Consider the following 15,269-nt stretch of genomic DNA (forward strand, 5'->3'; position numbering starts at 1 on the left):
AGCCCCACACACGCGGAGGCTGACTCGGTGAGCGCCCAGAAGGTGCCTGACAGACGTCATTTCCCTAGAGCTCTCCTCCCCAGCAGAGACGTGTGCAGGTGATTAGGGCCTGCCCCTGCGTTTCTGGGCTCCCGTCCACAGCCCCAGCTCAGGGAAGCAGCTCCTCAGCCAAGACCTGTGGGAGGCGCAGGGGGCCCCGCCTGGAAGCCTAGTTTACAGCATGCGGGAAGCGTGTCTCCTCGGGAGAAGAGGAGCCAGCCCAGCTGCGTGCGGCTGCAATCACTGCTTTGGCGGAGCCGAGTGCCCCTCCAATACGGCAGAGCTCCAGCTCTGCTCAGAGGCCCGATCTGGCAGAGTTGCTGGCGTGAGGCTGCTCTGCCCAGGGCGAGCTTTGCCCAGACTTGCCTCGCGGCTAGGCTTCCAGTCCAGGAAGGAGCAGGCTGCGCGAGACTGGGAGATGCTACTGGCACCTTCCTGGCCTTAGCTCCACTCCTGCCTTGCCTTTGCACCTAGACCCCAGGCGTTCTTGTGAAAGGCTTAGTTGCCGGTGGGTTGCACACTGCCAAGCGCTCCAGCCGTGAGGGCTCTATTAGAGGCAAAGGGAGGGCTACTGCAAGTCGCCTCTTGCGTTTGCTTGACCGCCCAGACTCAGCACAGCACGGAGAGCACAAGGCTCACAGGGCCCCTGGCTGGGGTCTGCAGCCCCACACACCGGAGGTGAACTCCGGGAGCGCCCAGAAGGTGCCTGAGTGCTGTCATTTCCCTAGTGCTCTCCTCCCAGGCAGAGACTTGTGCAGGTGGTAGGGGCCTGCCCCTGCTTGTCTGAGCTCCCGTCCACAGCCCCAGCTCAGGGAAGCAGCTCCTGAGCCAAGACCTGTGGGAGGCGCAGGGGGCCCCGCCTGGAAGCCTAGTTTACAGCATGCGGGAAGCGAGTCTCCTCGGGAGAAGAGGAGCCAGCCCAGCTGCGTGCGGCTGCAATCACTGCTTTGGCGGAGCCAAGTGCCCCTCCAGTACGGCAGAGCTCCAGCTCTGCTCAGAGGCCCGATCTGGGAGAGTTGCTGGCGTGAGGCTGCTCTGCCCAGGGCGAGCTTTGCCCAGACTTGCCTCGCGGCTAGGCTTCCAGTCCAGGAAGGAGCAGGCTGCGCGAGACTGGGAGATGCTACTGGCGCCTTCCTCGCCTCAGCTCCACTCCTGCCTTGCATTTGCACCTAGTCCCCAAGCGTTCTTGTGAAAGGCTTAGTTGCTGGTGGGTTGCACACTGCCAAGCGCTCCAGCCGTGAGAGCTCTATTAGAGGCAATGGGAGGGCTACTGCAAGTCGCCTCTTGCGTTTGCTTGACCGCCCAGACTCAGCACACCACGGAAAGTACAAGGCTCACAGGGCCCCTGGCTGGGGTCTGCAGCCCCACACACCGGAGGGGAACTCCGGGAGCGCCCAGAAGGTGCCTGACATACGTCATTTCCCTAGTGCTCTCCTCCCCAGCAGAGACGTGTGCAGGCGGTTGCGGCCTGCCCTTGAGTGTCTGGACTCCCTTCCACAGCCCCAGCTCAGGGAAGCAGCTCCTCAGCTAAGACCTGTAGGAGGCGCGGGCCGCCCCCACCGGGAAGCCTAGTTTACAGCATACCGGAAGCGAGCCTCCTCAGTACAAGAGAAGGCAGCCCAGCTGCGTGCGGCTGCAATCAGTACTTTGGCAGAGCCGAGTGCCCCTCCAGTATAGCAGAGCTCCAGCTCTGCTCAAAGGCCCGATCTCTCAGAGTTGCTTGCGTGAGGCTGCTGTGCCCTGGGCGAGCCTTGACCAGACTTGCCTCGCGTTAGGCTTCCAGTCCAGAAAGGAGCAGGCTCCGCGAGACTGGGAGATGCTACTGGCGCCTTCCTGGCCTCAGCTCCACTCCTGCCTTTCATTTGCACCTAGTCCCCAGGCGTTCTTGTGGAGGGCTTAGTTGCCAGTGGGTTGCACACTGCCAAGCGCTCCAGCAGTGAGGGCTCTATTAGAGGCAATGGGAGGGCAACTGCAGGGCTCCTCCAGCGGCTGCTTGACCACCCAGACTCAACACAGCACGGAGAGCAGAAGGCTCACAGGGCCCCTGGCTGTGGTCTGCAGTCCAACACACGGGGAGGCTGACACGGTGAGCGCCCAGAAGGTGCCTGACAGACGTCATTTCCCTAGTGCTCTCCTCCCCAGCAGAGACATGTGCAGGTGGTTGGGGCCTGGCCCTGCGTGTCTGGGCTCCCGTCCACAGCCCCACCTCAGGGAAGCAGCTCCTCAGCCAAGACCTGTGGGAGGCGCAGGGGCCCCGCCTGGAAGCCCAGTTTACAGCATGCGGGAAGCGAGCGTCCTTGGGAGAAGGGGAGGCAGCACAGCTGCGTGCGGCTGCAATCACTGCTTTGACGGAGCCGAGTGCCCCTCCAGTACGGCAGAGATCCAGCTCTGCTCAGAGGCCCGATCTGGCAGAGTTGCTGGCGTGAGGCTGCTCTGCCCTTGGCGAGCCTTGCCCAGACTTGCCGCACGTTAGGCTTCCAGTCCAGAAAGGAGCGGGCTGCGTGAGACCTGGAGATGCTACTGGCGCCTTCCTGGCCTCAGCTCCACTCCTTCCTTGCCTTTTCACCTAGTCCCCAGGCGTTCTTGTGGAGGGCTTAGTTGCCGGTGGGTTGCACACTGTCAAGCGCTCCAGAAGTGAGGGCTCTATTAGAGGCAATGGGAGGGCAACTGCAGGGCTCCTCCAGCGGTTGCTTGACCGCCCAGACTCAGCACAACACGGAGAGCAAAACGCTCACAGGGCCCCTGGCTGGGGTCTGCAGCCCAACACTCCGGAGGTGAACTCCGGGAGAGCCCAGAAGGTGCCTGAGAGACGTCATTTCCCTAGTGCTCTCCTCCCCAGCAGAGACGTGTGCCGGTGCTTGGGGCCTGCCCCTGCGTGTCTGGGCTCCCGTCCACAGCCCCAGCTCAGGGAAGCAGCTCCTGAGCCAAGACCTGTGGGAGGCGCAGGGGGCCCCGCCTGGAAGCCTAGTTTACAGCATGCGGGAAGTGAGCCTCCTCGGGAGAAGAGAAGGCAGCCCTGCTGTGTGGGGCTGCATTCACTGCTTTGGCGGAGCCGAGTGCGCCTCCAGTACGGCAGAGCTCCAGCTCTGATCAGAGACCCGATCTGGCAGAGCTGCTGGCGTGAGGCTGCTCTGCCCTGGGCGAGCCTTGCCCAGACTTGCCTCGCGGCTAGGCTTCCAGTCCAGGAAGGAGCAGGCTGCGCGAGACTTGGAGATGCTGCTGGCGCCATCCTGGCCTCAGCTCCACTCCTGCCTTGCCTTTGCACCAAGTCCCCAGGTGTTCTTGTGGAGGGCTTAGTTGCCGGTGGGTTGCACACTGCCAAGCGCTCCAACAGTGAGGGTTCTATTAGAGGCAAAGGGAGGGCTACTGCAAGTAGCCTCTTGCGTTTTCTTGACCGACCAGACTCAGCACAGCACGGAAAGTACAAGGCTCACAGGGCCCCTGGCTGGGGTCTGCAGCCCCACACACCGGAGGTGAACTCCGGATGCGCCCAGAAGGTGCCTGACAGACGTCATTTCCCTAGTGCTCTCCTCCCCAGCAGAGACGTGTGCAGGAGGTTAGGGCCTGCCCCTGCGTTTCTGGGCTCCCGTCCACAGCCCCAGCTCAGGGAAGCAGCTCCTCAGCCAAGACCTGTGGGAGGCGCAGGGGGCCCCGCCTGGAAGCCTAGTTTACAGCATGCGGGAAGCGACCCTCCTCAGTACAAGAGGAGCCAGCCCAGCTGTGTGCGGCTGCAATCACTGCTTTGGCGGAGCCGAGTGCCCCTCCAGTACGGCAGAGCTCCAGCTCTGCTCAGAGGCCCGATCTGGCAGAGTTGCTGGCGTGAGGCTGCTCTGCCCAGGGCGAGCTTTGCCCAGACTTGCCTCGCGGCTAGGCTTCCAGTCCAGGAAGGAGCAGGCTGCGCGAGACTGGGAGATGCTACTGGCACCTTCCTGGCCTTAGCTCCACTCCTGCCTTGACTTTGCACCTAGACCCCAGGCGTTCTTGTGAAAGGCTTAGATGCCGGTGGGTTGCACACTGCCAAGCGCTCCAGCCGTGAGGGCTCTATTAGAGGCAAAGGGAGGGCTACTGCAAGTCGCCTCTTGCGTTTGCTTGACCGCCCAGACTCAGCACAGCACGGAGAGCACAAGGCTCACAGGGCCCCTGGCTGGGGTCTGCAGCCCCACACACCGGAGGTGAACTCCGGGAGCGCCCAGAAGGTGCCTGAGTGCTGTCATTTCCCTAGTGCTCTCCTCCCAGGCAGAGACTTGTGCAGGTGGTAGGGGCCTGCCCCTGCGTGTCTGAGCTCCCGTCCACAGCCCCAGCTCAGGGAAGCAGCTCCTGAGCCAAGACCTGTGGGAGGCGAAGGGGGCCCCGCCTGGAAGCCTAGTTTACAGCATGCGGGAAGCGAGTCTCCTCGGGAGAAGAGGAGCCAGCCCAGCTGCGTGCGGCTGCAATCACTGCTTTGGCGGAGCCGAGTGCCCCTCCAGTACGGCAGAGCTCCAGCTCTGCTCAGAGGCCCGATCTGGCAGAGTTGCTGGCGTGAGGCTGCTCTGCCCAGGGCGAGCTTTGCCCAGACTTGCCTCGCGGCTAGGCTTCCAGTCCAGGAAGGAGCAGGCTGCGCGAGACTGGGAGATGCTACTGGCGCCTTCCTGGCCTCAGCTCCACTCCTGCCTTGCATTTGCACCTAGTCCCCAGGCGTTCTTGTGAAAGGCTTAGTTGCCGGTGGGTTGCACACTGCCAAGCGCTCCACCCGTGAGAGCTCTATTAGAGGCAAAGGGAGGGCTACTGCAAGTCGCCTCTTGCGTTTGCTTGACCGCCCAGACTCAGCACAGCACGGAAAGTACAAGGCTCACAGGGCCCCTGGCTGGGGTCTGCAGCCCCACACACCGGAGGGGAACTCCGGGAGCGCCCAGAAGGTGCCTGACATACGTCATTTCCCTAGTGCTCTCCTCCCCAGCAGAGACGTGTGCAGGCGGTTGGGGCCTGCCCTTGAGTGTCTGGACTCCCTTCCACAGCCCCAGCTCAGGGAAGCAGCTCCTCAGCTAAGACCTGTAGGAGGCGCGGGGCGCCCCCACCGGGAAACCTAGTTTACAGCATACCGGAAGCGAGCCTCCTCAGTACAAGAGAAGGCAGCCCAGCTGCGTGCGGCTGCAATCAGTACTTTGGCAGAGCCGAGTGCCCCTCCAGTATGGCAGAGCTCCAGCTCTGCTCTAAGGCCCGATCTCTCAGAGTTGCTTGCGTCAGGCTGCTGTGCCCTGGGCGAGCCTTGACCAGACTTGCCTCGCGTTAGGCTTCCAGTCCAGAAAGGAGCAGGCTCCGCGAGACTGGGAGATGCTACTGGCGCCTTCCTGGCCTCAGCTCCACTCCTGCCTTGCATTTGCACCTAGTCCCCAGGCGTTCTTTTGGAGGGGTTAGTTGCCAGTGGGTTGCACACTGCCAAGCGCTCCAGCAGTGAGGGCTCTATTAGAGGCAATGGGAGGGCAACTGCAGGGCTCCTCCAGCGGCTGCTTGACCGCCCAGACTCAGCACAGCACGGAGAGCAGAAGGCTCACTGGGCCCCTGGCTGTGGTCTGCAGTCCAACACACGGGGAGGCTGACACGGTGAGCGCCCAGAAGGTGCCTGACAGACGTCATTTCCCTAGTGCTCTCCTCCCCAGCAGAGACATGTGCAGGTGGTTGGGGCCTGGCCCTGCGTGTCTGGGCTCCCGTCCACAGCCCCACCTCAGGGAAGCAGCTCCTCAGCCAAGACCTGTGGGAGGCGCAGGGGCCCTGCCTGGAAGCCCAGTTTACAGCATGCGGGAAGCGAGCGTCCTTGGGAGAAGGGGAGGCAGCACCGCTGCGTGCGGCTGCAATCACTGCTTTGACGGAGCCGAGTGCCCCTCCAGTACGGCAGAGCTCCAGCTCTGCTCAGAGGCCCGATCTGGCAGAGTTGCTGGCGTGAGGCTGCTCTGCCCTTGGCGAGCCTTGCCCAGACTTGCCGCACGTTAGGCTTCCAGTCCAGAAAGGAGCGGGCTGCGTGAGACCTGGAGATGCTACTGGCGCCTTCCTGGCCTCAGCTCCACTCCTGCCTTGCCTTTTCACCTAGTCCCCAGGCGTTCTTGTGGAGGGCTTAGTTGCCGGTGGGTTGCACACTGTCAAGCGCTCCAGAAGTGAGGGCTCTATTAGAGGCAATGGGAGGGCAACTGCAGGGCTCCTCCAGCGGTTGCTTGACCGCCCAGACTCAGCACAACACGGAGAACAAAACGCTCACAGGGCCCCTGGCTGGGGTCTGCAGCCCAACACTCCGGAGGTGAACTCCGGGAGAGCCCAGAAGGTGCCTGAGAGACGTCATTTCCCTAGTGCTCTCCTCCCCAGCAGAGACGTGTGCCGGTGCTTGGGGCCTGCCCCTGCGTGTCTGGGCTCCCGTCCACAGCCCCAGCTCAGGGAAGCAGCTCCTGAACCAAGACCTCTGGGAGGCGCAGGGGGCCCCGCCTGGAAGCCTAGTGCACAGCATGCGGGAAGCGAGCCTACTCGAGAGAAGAGAAGGCAGCCCTGCTGTTTGCGGCTACATTCACTGCTTTGGCGGAGCCGAGTGCCCCTCCAGTACGGCAGAGCACCAGCTCTGCTCAGAGGCCTGATATGGCAGAGTTGCTGGCGTGAGGCTGCTCTGCCCTGGGCGAGCCTTGCCCAGACTTGCCGCACGTTAGGCTTCCAGTCCCGAAAGGAGCGGGCTGCGTGAGACTGGGAGATGCTACTGGCGCCTTCCTGGCCTCAGCTCCACTCCTGCCTTGCCTTTACACCTAGTCCCTAGGTGTTCTTGTGGAGGGCTTAGTTGTCGGTGGGTTGCACACTGCCAAGCGCTCCGGCAGTGTGGGCTCTATTAGAGGCAATGGGAGGGCAACTGCAGGGCTCCTCCAGCGGTTGCTTGACCGCCCAGACTCAGCACAGCACGGAGAGCACAAGGCTCACAGGACCCCTGGCTGTGGTCTGCAGCCCCAAACACCTGAGGTGAACTCCGGGAGCGCCCAGAAGGTGCCTGAATGCCGGCATTTCCCTAGTGCTCTCCTCCCAGGCAGAGACGTATGCAGGTGGTTGGGGCCTGCCCCTGCGTGTCTGATCTCCCGTCCACAGCCCCAGCTCAGGGAAGCAGCTCCTGAGCCAAGACCTGTGGGAGGCGCAGGTGGCCCCGCCTGGAAGCCTAGTTTACAGCATGCGGGAAGCGAGCCTCCTCCGGAGAAGAGAAGGCAGCCCTGCTGTGTGCGGCTGCATTCACTGCTTTGGCGGAGCCGAGTGTGCCTCCAGTACGGCAGAGCTCCAGCTCTGCTCAGAGGCCCGATCTGACAGAGTTGCTGGCGTTAGGCTGCTCTGTCCTGGGCGAGCCTTTCCCAGACTTGCTTCACACATAGGCTTCCAGTCCAGGAAGGAGCGGGCTGCGCGAGACTGGGAGATGCTCCTGGCGCCTTCCTGGCCTCAGCTCCACTCCTGCCTTGCCTTTGCACCTAGTCCCCAGGCGTTCTTGTGGAGGGCTTAGTTGCCGGTGGGTTGCACACTGCCAAGCGCTCCAGCAGTGAGGGCTCTATTAGAGGCAATGGGAGGGCAACTGCAGGGCTCCTCCAGCGGTTGCTTGACCGCCCAGACTCAGCACAGCACGGAGAGCACAAGGCTCACAGGACCCCTGGCTGTGGTCTGCAGCCCCAAACACCTGAGGTGAACTCCGGGAGCGCCCAGAAGGTGCCTGAATGCCGGCATTTCCCTAGTGCTCTCCTCCCAGGCAGAGACGTATGCAGGTCGTTGGGGCCTGCCCCTGCGTGTCTGATCTCCCGTCCACAGCCCCAGCTCAGGGAAGCAGCTCCTGAGCCAAGACCTGTGGGAGGCGCAGGTGGCCCCGCCTGGAAGCCTAGTTTACAGCATGCGGGAAGCGAGCCTCCTCCGGAGAAGAGAAGGCAGCCCTGCTGTGTGCGGCTGCATTCACTGCTTTGGCGCAGCCGAGTGTGCCTCCAGTACGGCAGAGCTCCAGCTCTGCTCAGAGGCCCGATCTGACAGAGTTGCTGGCGTTAGGCTGCTCTGTCCTGGGCGACCCTTTCCCAGACTTGCTTCACACATAGGCTTCCAGTCCAGGAAGGAGCGGGCTGCGCGAGACTGGGAGATGCTCCTGGCGCCTTCCTGGCCTCAGCTCCACTCCTGCCTTGCCTTTGCACCTAGTCCCCAGGCGTTCTTGTGGAGGGCTTAGTTGCCGGTGGGTTGCACACTGCCAAGCGCTCCAGCAGTGAGGGCTCTATTAGAGGCAATGGGAGGGCAACTGCAGGGCTCCTCCAGCGGTTGCTTGACCGCCCAGACTCAGCACAGCACGGAGAGCACAAGGTTCACAGGGCCCCTAGCTGGGGTCTGCAGCCCCACAACGCGGAAACTGACTCGGTGAGTGCCCAGAAGGTGCCTGACAGACGTCATTTCCCTAGTGCTCTCCTCCCCAGCAGAGACGTGTGCAGGTGGTTGGTGCCTGCCCTTGAGTGTCTGGACTCCCTTCCACAGACCCAGCTCAGGGAAGCAGCTCCTCAGCTAAGACCTGTAGGAGGCGCGGGGCGCCCCCGCCGGGAAGCCTAGTTTACAGCATGGCGGAAGCGAGCCTCCTCAGTACAAGAGAAGGCATCCGAGCTGCGTGCGGCTGCAATCAGTACTTTGGCGGAGCCGAGTGCCCCTCCAGTACGGCAGAGCTCCAGCTCTGTCAAAGGCCCGATCTCTCAAAGTTGCTGGCGTGAGCCTCCTGTGCCCTGGGCGAGCCTTGCCCAGACTTGCCTCGCGGCTAGGCTTCCAGTCCAGGAAGGAGCAGGCTGCGCGAGACTAGGAGATGCTACCTGCGCCTTCCTGGCCTCAGCTCCACTCCTGCCTTGCCTTTGCACCTAGTCCCCAGGCGTTCTTGTGGAGGGCTTAGTTGCCGGTGGGTTGCACACTGCCAAGCGCTCCAGTAGTGAGGGTCTATCAGAGGCAAAGGGAGGGCTACTGCAAGTCGCCTCTTACGTTTCCTTGACCGCCCAGACTCAGCACAGCACGGAAAGCACAAGGCTCACAGGGCCCCTGGCTGGGGTCTGCAGCCCCACGCACCGGAGGCGAACTCCGGGAGCGCCCAGAAGGTGCCTGAAAGACGTCATTTCCCTCGTGCTCTCCTCCCCAGCAGAGACGTGTGCAGGTTGTTGGAGCCTGCCCCTGCGTGTCTGGGCTCCCGTCCACAGCACCAGCTCAGGGAAGGAGTTCCTGAGCCAAGACCTGTGGGAGGCGCAGGGGGCCCCGCCTGGAAGCCTAGTTAACAGAATGCGGGAAGCGAGCCTCCTCAGGAGAAGAGAAGGCAAGCCGGCTGCGTGCGGCTGCATTCACTGCTTGGGCGGAGCCGAGTGCGCTTCCAGTACGGCAGAGCTCCAGGACTGCTCAGAGCCCCGATTTGGCAGAGTTGCTGGCGTGAGGCTGCTCTGCCCTGGGGGAGCCTTGCTCAGACTTGCCTCGCACATAGGCTTCCACTCCAGAAAGGAGCAGGCTGCGCGAGACTGGGAGATGCTACTGGCGCCTTCCTGGCCTCAGCTCCACTCCTGCCTTGCCTTTGCACCTAGTCCCCAGGCGTTCTTGTGGAGCGCTTAGTTGCCGGTGGGTGGCACACTGCCAAGCGCTCCAGCAGTGAGGGCTCTATTAGAGGCAATGTGAGGGCAACTGCAGGGCTCCTCCGGAGGTTGCTTGACCGCCTAGACTCAGCACAGCACAGATAGCACAAGGCTCACAGGGCCCCTGGCTGGGGTCTGCAGCCCCACACACGCGGAGGCTAACTCAGTTAGCGCCCAGAAGGTGCCTGACAGACGTCATTTCCCTAGTGCTCTCCTCCCCAGCAGAGACGTGTGTAGGTGGTTGGGGCCTGCCCCTGCGTGTCTGGGCTCCAGTCCACAGCCCCAACTCAGGGAAGCAGCTCCTGAGCCAAGACCTGTGGGAGGCGCAGGGGGTCCCTCCTGGAAGCCTAGTTTACAACATGCGGGAAGCCAGCCTCCTCGGGAGAAGAGAAGGCAGCCCTGCTGTGTGCGGCTGCATTCACTGCTTTGGCGGAGCCGAGTGCACCTCCAGTACGGCAGAGCTCCAGCTCTGCTCAGAGTCCGGATTTGGCAGAGTTGCTTGCGTTAGGCTGCTCTGTCCTGGGCGAGCCTTGCCCAGACTTGCCTCGCACATAGGCTTCCAGTCCAGGAAGGAGCGGGCTGCGCGAGACTGGGAGATGCTGCTGGCGCCTTCCTGGCCTCAGCTCCACTCCTGCCTTGCCTTTGCACCTAGTTCCCAGGCGTTCCTGTGGAGGGCTTAGTTGCCAGTGGGTTGCACACTGCCAAGCGCTCCAGCAGTGAGGGCTCTATTAGAGGCAATGGGAGGGCAACTGCAGGGCTCCTCCAGCGGCTGCTTGACCGCCCAGACTCAGCACAGCACGAAGAGCACAAGGCTCACAGGGCCACTGGCTGGGGTCTGCAGCCCCACACACGCGGAGGCCGAGTCGGTGAGCGCGCAGAATGTGCCTGACAAACGTCATTTCCCTAGTGCTCTCCTCCCCAGCAGAGACGGGTGCAGGTGGTTGGGGCCTGCCCCTGCGTGTCTGGGCTCCTGTCCACAGCCCCAGCTCAGGGAAGCAGCTCCCGAGCCAAGACCTGTGGGACGCGCAAGGGGCCCCTCCTGGAAGCCTAGGTAACAGCATGCGGGAAGCGAGACTCCTCGGGAGAAGAGGAGCCAGCCCAGCTGCGAGCGGCTGCAATCAATACTTTGGCGGAGCCGAGTGCCCCTCCAGTACGGCAGTGCTCCAGCTCTGCTCAGAGGCCCGATCTGGCAGAGTTGCTTGCGTGAGGCTGCTCTGCCCTGGGCGAGCCTTGCCCAGACTTGCCTCGCGGCTAGGCTTCCAGTCCAGGAAGGAGCAGGCTGCGCGAGACTGGGAGATGCTACTGGTGCCTTCCTGGCCTCAGCTCCACTCCTGCCTTGCCTTTGCACCTAGTCCCCAGGCGTTCTTGTGGAGGGCTTAGTTGCCTTTGGGTTGCACACTGCCACGCGCTCCAGCAGTGAGGGCTCTATTAGAGGCAATGGGAGGGCAACTGCAGGGCTCCTCCAGCGGTTGCCTGACCGCCCAGACAGCACAGCACGGAGAGCACAAGGCTCACAGGGCCCCTGGCTGGGGTCTGCAGCCCCACACACCGGAGGGGAATTCCGGGAGCGCCCAGAAGGTGCCAGACAGACGTCATTTTCCTACTGCTCTCCTCCCCAGCAGAGACGTGTGCAGGTGGTTGGTGCCTGCCCTTGAGTGTCTGGACTCCCTTCCACAGCTCCAGCTCAGGGAAGCAGCTCCTCAGCTAAGACCTGTAGGAGGCGCGGGGCGCCCACGCCGGGAAGCCTAGTTTACAGCATGCGGGAAGCGAGCCTCCTCAGTACAAGAGAAGGCAGCCGAGCTGCGTGCGGCTGCAATCAGTACTTTGGCGGAGCCGAGTGCCCCTCCAGTACGGTAGAGCTCCAGCTCTGCTCAGAGGCCCGATCTGGCAGAGTTGCTGGCGTGAGGCTGCTCTGCCCTGGGCGAGCCTTGCCCAGACTTGCCTCGCGGCTAGGCTTCTAGTCCAGAAAGGAGCGGGCTGTGCGAGACTGGGAGATGCTACTGGCGCCTTCCTGGCCTCAGCTCCACTCCTGCCTTGCCTTTGCACCTAGTCCCCAGGATTTCTTGTGGAGGGCTTAGTTGCCAGTGGGTTGCACACTGCCAAGCGCACCAGCATGAGGGCTCTATTAGAGGCAATGTGAGGGCAACTGGAAATGTATTCTTACGGTTACTTGACCGCCCAGACTCAGCACAGCACGGAGAACACAAGGCACACAGGGCCCGTGGCTGGGGTCTGCAGCCCCAAACACGCGGAGGCTGACTCGGTGAGCGCCCAAAAGGTGCCTGACAGACTTCATTTCCCTAGTGCTCTCCTCCCCAGCAGAGACGTGGTCAGGTGGTTGGGGCCTGCCCCTGCGTGTCTGGGCTTCCAAACACAGCCCCAGCTCAGGAAAGCAGCTCCTCAGCCAAGACCTGTAGGAGGCGTGGGGCGCCCCCGCCTGGAAGCCTAGTGCACAGCATGCGGGAAGCGAGCCTCTTCAGGAGAAGAGAAGGCAGCCCTGCTGTGTGCAGCTGCGTTCACTGCTTTGCCGAGCCGAGATCGCCTCCAGTACGGCAGAGCACCAGCTCTGCTCAGAGGCCCGATCTGGCAGAGTTGCTGGCGTGAGTCTGCTCTGCCCTGGTCGAGCCTTGCCCAGACTTGCTGCGGCTAGGCTTCCAGTCCAGAACGGAGCGGGCTGCGCGAGACTGGGAGATGCTACTGGCGCCTTCCTGGCCTCAGCTCCACTCCTGCCTTGCCTTTGCAGCTAGTCCCCAGGCGTTCTTGTGGAGGGCTTAGTTGCCGGTGGGTTGCACACTGCCAAGCGCTCCAGCAGTGAGGTCTCTATTAGAGGCAATGGGAGGGCAACTGCAGGGCTCCTCCAGCGGTTGCTTGACCGCCCAGACTCAGCACAGCACGGAGAGCACAAGGCTCACAGGGCCCCTGGCTGGGGTCTGCAGCCCCACACACGCGGAGGCTGACTCGGTGAGCGCCCAGAAGGTGCTGACCGACGTCATTTCCCTAGTGCTCTCCTCCGCAGCATAAACGTGTGCAGGTGGTTTGGGCCTGCCCCTGCGTGTCTGGGCTTCCGAACACAGCCCCAGCTCAGGGAAGCAGCTCCTCAGCCAAGACCTGTAGGAGGCGTGGGGCGCCCCCGCCTGGAAGCCTAGTTTACAGCATGCGGGAAGCGAGCCTCCTCTGGAGAGGAGGAGGCAGCCCTGCTGTGTGCGGCTGCATTCACTGCTTTGGCGGAGCCGAGTGCGCCTCCAGGACGGCCGAGCTCCAGCTCTGCTCAGAGACCCGATCTGGCAGAGTTGCTGGCCTGAGGCTGCTCTGCCCTGGGCGAGCCTTGCCCAGACTTGGCTCGCGGTAGGCTTCCAGTCCAGGAAGGAGCAGGCTGCGCGAAACTGGGAAATGCTACTGGCGCCTTCCTGGCCTCAGCTCCACTCCTGCCTTGCCTTTGCACCTAGTCCCCAGGCGTTCCTGTGGAGGGCTTAGTTGCCGGTGGGTTGCACACTGCCAAGCGCTCCAGCAGTGAGGGCTCTATTAGAGGTAATCGGAGGGCAACTTCAGGGCTCCTCCAGCGGTTGCTTGACCGCCCAGACTCAGCACAGCACGGAGAGCACAAGGCTCACAGGGCCCCTGGCTGGGGTCTGCAGCCCCACACACCGGAGGCGAAATCCGGGAGCGCCCAGAAGGTGCCTGACAGACGTCATTTCCCTAGTGCTCTCCTTCCCTGCAGAGACGTGGGCAGGTGGTTGTGGCCTGCCTCTGCGTGTCTGGGCTCCCGTCCAAAGCCTCAGCTCAGGGAAGCAGCTCCTGAGTCAAGACCTGTGGGAGGCGCGGGAGGACCCACCTGGAAGCCTAGTTTACAGCATGTGGGAAGCGAGCCTCCTCGAGAGAAGAGAAGGCAGCCTGGCTGCTTGCGGCTGCATTCACTGCTTTGGCGGAGCCGAGTGCGCCTCCAGTACGGCAGAGCTCCAGCTCTGCTCAGAGGCCCGATCTGGCAGAGTTGCTGGCGTTAGGCTGCTCTGTCCTGGGCGAACTTGCCCAGAATTGCCTCGCACATAGGCTTCCAGTCCAGGAAGGAGCGGGCTGCGCGAGACTGGGAGATGCTACTGTCACCTTCCTGGCCTCAGCTCCACTCCTGCCTTGTCTTTGCACCTAGTCTCCAGGCGTTCTTGTGGAGGGCTTAGTTGCCGGTGGGTTGCACACTGCCAAGCGCTCCAGCAGTGAGGGCTCTATTTGAGGCAATGGGAGGGCAACTACAGGGCTCCTCCAGCGGTTGCTTGACCGCCCAGACTCAGGACAGCATGGAGAGCACAAGACTCACAGGGCCCCTGGCTGGGGTCTGCAGCCCCACACACCGGAGGTGAACTCCGGGAGCGCCCAGAAGGTGCCTGAGTGCCGTCATTTCCCTAGTGCTCTCCTCCCAGGCAGAGACGTGTGTAGGTGGTTGGGGCCTGCCCCTGTGTGTCTGAGCTCCCGTCCACAGCCCCAGCTCAGGGAAGCAGCTCCTGAGCCAAGACCTGTTGGAGGCGCAGGGGGCCCCGCCTGGAAGCCTAGTTTACAGCATGTGGGAAGCGAGCCTCCTCGGGAGAAGAGAAGGCAGCCCTGCTGTGTGCGGCTGCATTCACTGCTTTGGCGGAGCCGAGTGCACCTCCAGTACGGCAGAGCTCCTGCTCTGCTCAGAGGCCCGATCTGGCAGAGTTGCTGGCGTGAGGCTGCTCTGCCCTGGGCGAGCCTTGCCCAGACTTGCCGCACGTTAGGCTTCCAGTCCAGATAGGAGCGGGCTGCGTGAGACTGGGAGATGCTACTGGCGCCTTCCTGGCCTCAGCTCCACTCCTGCCTTGCCTTTGCACCTTGTCCCCAGGCGTTCTTGTGAAAGGCTTAGTTGCCGGTGGGTTGCACACTGCCAAGCGCTCCAGCCGTGAGGGCTCTATTAGAGGCAAAGGGAGGGCTACTGCAAGTCGCCTCTTGCTTTTGCTTGACCGCCCAGACTCTGCACAGCACGGAAAGCACAAGGCTCACAGGGCCCCTGGCTGGGGTCTGCAGCCCCACACACGCGGAATCAGACTCGGTGATGGCCAGAAGGTGCCTGACAGACGTCATTTCCCTATTGCTCTCCTCCCCAGCAGAGACGTGTGCAGGTTGTTTGGGCCTGCCCCTGCGGTTCTGGACTCACGTCCACAGCCCCAGCTCAGGGAAGCAGCTCCTGAGCCAAGACATGTGGGAGGCGCAGGTGGCCCCGCCTGGAAGCCTAGTTTATAGCATGCGGGAAGCGAGCCTCCTCGGGATAAGAGAAGGCAGCCCTGCTGTGTGCGGCTGCAATCACTGCTTTGGCAGAGCCGAGTGCGCCTCCAGTACGGCAGAGCTCCAGCTCTGCTCAGAGGCCTGATCTGGCAGAGTTGCTGGCGTGAGGCTGCTCTGCCCTGGGCGAGCATTGCCCAGACTTGTTTCTCGGCTAGGCTTCCAGTCCAGGAAGGAGCAGGCTGCGCGAGACTGGGAGATGCTACTGGCGCCTTCCTGGCCTAAGCTCCACTCCTGCCTTGCCTTTGCACCTAGACCCCAGGCGTTCTTGTCGTGGGCTTAGTTGCCGGTGGGTTGCACACTTCCAAGAGCTCCATCTTGAGGGCTCTATTAGAGGCA

The sequence above is a fragment of the Capricornis sumatraensis genome, chromosome 11 (genome assembly GCF_032405125.1).
Source record: "Capricornis sumatraensis isolate serow.1 chromosome 11, serow.2, whole genome shotgun sequence".
NCBI lineage: Eukaryota > Metazoa > Chordata > Mammalia > Artiodactyla > Bovidae > Capricornis > Capricornis sumatraensis.